Below are 6,000 nucleotides of genomic sequence, written 5' to 3'. Positions count from 1 at the left end.
GTCTTATAGTTGTGCTATTAAAGAAGACAAATCAATATAATCGTCATATTTTTCGAATGTCTGGAGGAGGAAACCATAAATTTTACTCTTAAAATTGTATTTTGTATTCTTACGATGTGAGTTCAGAGAATGTGGAGCTGGAGCGACTAACAATCCGCTAACTGATGCTTTTCTTTATTCTCATCACTTGTCCTCTTGATAAGGTATTGATATTGTATGGAGAAGTTCTCTCTTGGTCAGGGGAGGCAACACAATTTTTAATTTAGTTCTGAAGCTTTGCGTACAGTTTGAAGACAGTGAGTACATTTTCTTGCTTGGTTTCCTCTAACACCGGAAAAAAACACAAGCCCTAATATAATAGGCGCTTAAACATTTGGACAGAAATCAAGGACCAGTGGAACTTTGAATCCTCCATTATGGCTAAATGCCTTTCAAACCAGCGAGTCCAGATCAGACAACAGATGCACATTCGTGATGATTCCCGCATGCATTCACGGCAGATCTGCAAAGACCGTACGGGGCCCACGCAAATTTGAATCAGGGCTCCTTGTAGCTGAGGAAATAGCAACAGCGAATCGAGAATTCTCTGCAAGTCACAATATAGCCAACCGGTGTAGCCAGCCTTGCAGTTACCACAAATCATGGTCCCGTCCACACTGAGACTTCCACACATATAACTTTATTTAAACTTGGATTTAGAATAGCTCGAAAAAGAGCTTAATATATTAGAGTATAGTTAATATTTAAGAAACACAGAAAAATGTATAATTACAAATATATATAAATATATATATATATATATATGTGTGTGTGTATATCTAAAATTACTACGCACATATATATATATGTGCGTATATATGTGTATATATATATTAAACCCCTGAAGAGTGAAGCGATTCACGAAACAGGCTTGTCGGGAAATGTAGTTACGTCCTTTTTTCCTCTCATAATATTTATATATATATATATATATATTTATATCACTGTCTTTAGTTCCTCTTGCTTCCTTACAAAATACTTTTCTTGGCTCTGCACTATCTTTCAAGCTTTGCAACCACCTCATTTCATCAAAAAATACTCCACTGTGTTCTGTGTAAAAAAGAAAAACAAAATACAGAAAAAAAGTCAACATAAAATCAATCGATGTAGAAATCAATCGGAATTAACACTCCTTCATCGTAACACTAAGGAGCAATCCGGCCCGACAAGAATCATCGCCAACAATAAATTCTATACAACAAATGCTGATATTGCCGCTAGCTTCATCAATATTTTGATTGTGTAAGCCCTACACTTGCCAGCTCCCTAGGGAATCATGTTGGCAACCCCCTTAAATACAGAAAATCTTCTCCTCCCAGGAGTTTTGTCCTTTAATTAACTCCCATAAGTGACCAATACAGAATTTCTCCTTACAATGTGTATTCAATATCTAGCAGAGAAGTACTGACAATAGCTAAAAACATCAATTGGGGGATTTTAGGTTGATCCAATACAAAACTCTCCAAACCAACTTCATAAGAACTCTATGGGAGACTGTAAGGAGAATCAGTTTAAGGAGATCTCGCTAGTGAAGTTGTAGATAAATGAACAATTAAGATAAAGGCAAAGAACGAAAAATCACAACATCTCAATAATGAGGTCAGTTAATTCATACAGAATAGGATGATTCCTTGTAAAAATACACTGGCCCAATCAAAAAAAGAAAACATAAATATACATTTATAATGCAGTAAATTTTTTCACATACACCATATACATTTATAAGCCCTACACTTCCCAGCTCGCTAGGGAATTATGTTTGCAACCCCCTTAAATACAGAAAATCTTCTCCACCCTGGAGTTTTGTCCTTTAAATCCCGCAAGTGACCAAGACAGAATTTATCCTTACAATATCTATCTTCAATATCTAGCAGAGAAGTACTGACAATAGCTAAAAAGAGTAATCAGGGGATGTTAGGTTGATGCAATACAAAATTCTCCAAACCGACGTCATAAGAACTCCATGGCAGACAGTAAAGGAGATTCAATTTAAGGAGATCTCGCTAGTGAAGTTGTAGATAAACGAACAATTAAGATAAATGCAAAGAACAAAAAATCGCAACATCTCAATAATTAGGTCACTTCATACAGAATAGGATGATTCCTTGTAAAAATACACTGCCTCAATCAAAAGAAGAAAAAAATAAATATATATTGATGAGTCCTACACTTGCCAGCTCCCTAGGGAATTATGCTTGCAACCCCCTTAAATACAGAAAATCTCCTCCTTCCTGGAGTTTTGCTCTAACTGAGATGACTCAAGGACAGGTTTGTAATCTCTTCTCTAAATTAGATGAGAGCAGAACTCAACTGCATATTCCAAATGAATTGATGAGGACTGCTTCTGAGAATCTCTCAAAAACCTTCAAGGCATTTATTTCTATGGAGTCCACCAAGACTAGCACAGTACCAGATATTTTCAAACTATCTCCAGTGACTTCAATCTGTTTATAGACATGGCATGTCATCACTGCGCCAGGAGAGAACCTGCCCATATTACAGTTCTATCACCCTTTAGTAGAGTTCTTATTGATCGATTGATTGATTGATGTACTCATTTACTCAACTTTAATCATACAGATCTTCATCCTTTATCATCCTTTATTGTGACCAAGACAGAATTTCTCCTTACGATATCTAATATTCAACAAGTATCTGAGAAGTAGCGAGAATAACTAGAAAAACATAAGTCAGGGGATTTTAGGTTGATCCAGTAGAAAATTCTCCAAACTGACATCATAAGAACTCTATGGCAGACAGTAATACCCCATTCACACCAAAGCCTAAATATGCTTTAAAGCTGTTTTGTTAAACATGGTTTTACACAACAGCTCCATAGAAGCTGCTCAAATCAATATTTGGTTGACTTCAAATGTGGCACATTGAAAAAACAGTTTAGCAATTGCTTGAATCTTGTGGAAAATTTAGTTTTTCAGTTCTCTGCTTCTGATTTTTATTCAGTTAAACCTGGTTTAACTAAATTTCTACTGTATTTAGATCATTCTTGAAATACATGATTGTAATCACAGTCTCTTTAATTAACCTCAATTGACATGAATTTTTAATGATTCTGTCATTGTTGTACTATAGTCGTTTTAGCAAATTTTTTCCATTGAGAACTGTTATAATTAGAAATTGAAAAACTTAAAACTGAAAAAAAAATTAGCAGGTCGCTCTGTGCGGGAGCAAGCACAACCTATCTCACAATTAATAGCTAGCTCCCATTAATACTTTTTGTAAAACTGATATGTTGACATATATGCCTCATAACTGCACATAGGTTCCAAATTGCTACATTGGAGACATGTGTGTCATGTATGTGACACATATGTCAGATAAATTATTTTACATGTATGTGACATATATTTTACATATATCTGCTACATATGTATGTGACATATATGTTACATGTATGTGACATATGTCAGACATATGTAGGAGATATACGTAAAAGATATGTGGTTTTGGTAAGGGCCATTAGAAAAGAGAGCCTACACTTTGCTATTTTCAAAATAACCAGCCATTTTAGGAAAGAAAAAAGTCAGAGGTAGTTCAAGTGGAAGTAAGATTCTTATAAAATGTAGCTGCTTGACTCCTCATGCAGGTTTTGTAAGTTTTGCTTTTTGAAATGAAACCACTGAAAGCAGGCGTTATACCTCAGTATGATCATCAATGGTAAAAGTGAGGCAAAACTGAGTAAAATTTTGAGGTGGGTTTTCAAGCATTAAGAGACTTTAAAAAATACTTGACTTAAATATTGTAACCTCTGCAGAGAGTGAAGATTGATTTTTTCTGATGTTTGTTACATGAATGTTTATCCCCTCTACTAATGGAATTAATTAAAGTGCCTATAAAATGTGCAGTAGACCAACCATGAGGATAAAGTAAAACATCCATTTGGGGGGTCTTTTAGCCCTTGAACTCCCAAGAATTGATGATAATTAATTGTGACCTCCAATTGCTACACATTTCCTGGTAAAAAAATTTGGGAGAATTGAGTTTTAGACCAAGATAACTTCTACCGAATAAGTTTGAGTATTGTAGTGCGTGTAGCTTAGTGCCAACCAATTTTCAATTGTGTAGGAAAATGAAAATGAAATTTCATTTTAGTTTTTCGCCGCGCTGTAAAAAAAAGAAGTTGGACTTCAATATTTTCGTATGGAATTTGGAAAACGTATTGCAAGTGAAGTCAAGTAGCTATCTTGAAAACAGGGAATGGGGAATCTTTAAAAGCGGGACTCTCAAGTAGCGAGAAACTTTGAAACGAGAAATATTTAGAGGCGTGAAATGAACCCGCCGAAATGAATGAACGGTGTGGTGAAGTTGCTCTTTCATCCAATTTTACGCAAGGGAAGCATGGAAATTCACGACTGTTGACAAAGGTAAAACTAGGTTGCAATTGGAAGAGCAGTCAGCTGAAACCTTGAACGCTCAAAATGGTGAACTTGTTAAAATTATTTAGGCAGGAGAATCTTTATTTTCATCAACATATTTGGTTGCTACAATTCTCTTTATAAGAAAGCGTAGTGAAGGGCTTAATTTGTCGTTGTTTGTTCAAGGATGAAATAAAGAACTTTTTGTGACCAAAATGTCGCTCTTGTTCATTGACAGTCATAGGAAACGGTACCGTCAAGCACTGACTTTAATGAGAAGGTGTGGGAAGGCTTTAGAAACGACTACAATGGGATTAGGCGGAAAATAAAACTTGATGAAAGGTAACAGGTACGTAAAGAAACATAAACATTTCGCGCTTGAACAAAAACGTAGAAAGCTGAATATTGTAACCCAAAAGTACTAACTGTAGCCATAGTTAGTCCCTTCTACTAACTATGCTTTAGCACGCTTAAAATTTGGAAACTTTATACTCGTTGAAGTTTGCAAAAAGTTTTGAAAGATTTGTTGGCTGCTTTATGGTATGATATGAAATATTCACTTGAACATGAGAAGGACTTTGACTTGAGTTGAAGAATGGAGAAGCATAATATTTTCTAGAAAATTGTAGTTCTTTGGAAAAAAATGGCTTGCAAGTTTAAAGATTCCTAGGTGCTGTAGAAGATTAGACATTTTTGAAAAACTATAAATGTTATAAATAGGTTGTACCCGAATGAACAGCGCGCATTATCCAAATGGCGTTGGTTTATGGCCATGCATATGGAGTAAAGTTGAAGCCTAAGCAAAATTGTTGTAAGTGAGCAATTAACTTACAGAAATCCTGCGATTGGAGATGAATTGCAGCTACTTCTTTGCGCAAGAATAGCGGTCCGGGCCTGTGGATAACCATTTAGATGGCAATATAGAGTAGCGTACGGATGGTTGCTGTGAATAAATGTGCGTAGCGACCCGTATGTAGGTGATGACGCGTGAAGGCATGGTGACGTTGCATTTGAGCGGCAAAGTGTAGTGAAGTGAAGTGAAGCGAAGTGAAGTGAAGTGTTAGTAATGGCGGGCGGGTTGAAAGCAATAAAGGGTGGAGTTATGTTGTTTTGGTTGATTTAGGGCCGCCTGGTGACGGAAGGGCATCATGAAGCCTGGAAGTCCGTAAGCCTTGTGTATCATTCAAAGAATGGAGTGATAGAAGACGAGGGCCAGGTGGAAAGTGTAAAAGCAACTCTGTATGTCTTTTGCGCAAATAAATAAGCATGGCGCGTGGAGTTTTTGAGCTTGTAGAGTGGGGGTTTTAGGTGTGGTGTTGAAGAAACGAGTTGCTTTTAGACTTAGTTTGTGGTTTGATATATCCTGGAAGTGGTACGGGTGCTCGCGAATGAAATTTCCAATATGCAAATATAAAAATGACCTCGCTAAGATCAGTAGGACTGATATCGGTACTCTAAGAGAGCAAAGTATAAAAGAGATAACTACCTAGTGAATGTATTTCCACAAAGCAGAAAAGTAGACGACTTGAAGGCAAAAGAGAGCAGATATTTTTCAAAGCAACAAAGTAGATGATCGATCGATCGATTG

The sequence above is a fragment of the Stylophora pistillata genome, chromosome 7 (genome assembly GCF_964205215.1).
Source record: "Stylophora pistillata chromosome 7, jaStyPist1.2, whole genome shotgun sequence".
Taxonomy (NCBI): domain Eukaryota; kingdom Metazoa; phylum Cnidaria; class Anthozoa; order Scleractinia; family Pocilloporidae; genus Stylophora; species Stylophora pistillata.
This window is presented reverse-complemented; position numbering follows the sequence as displayed.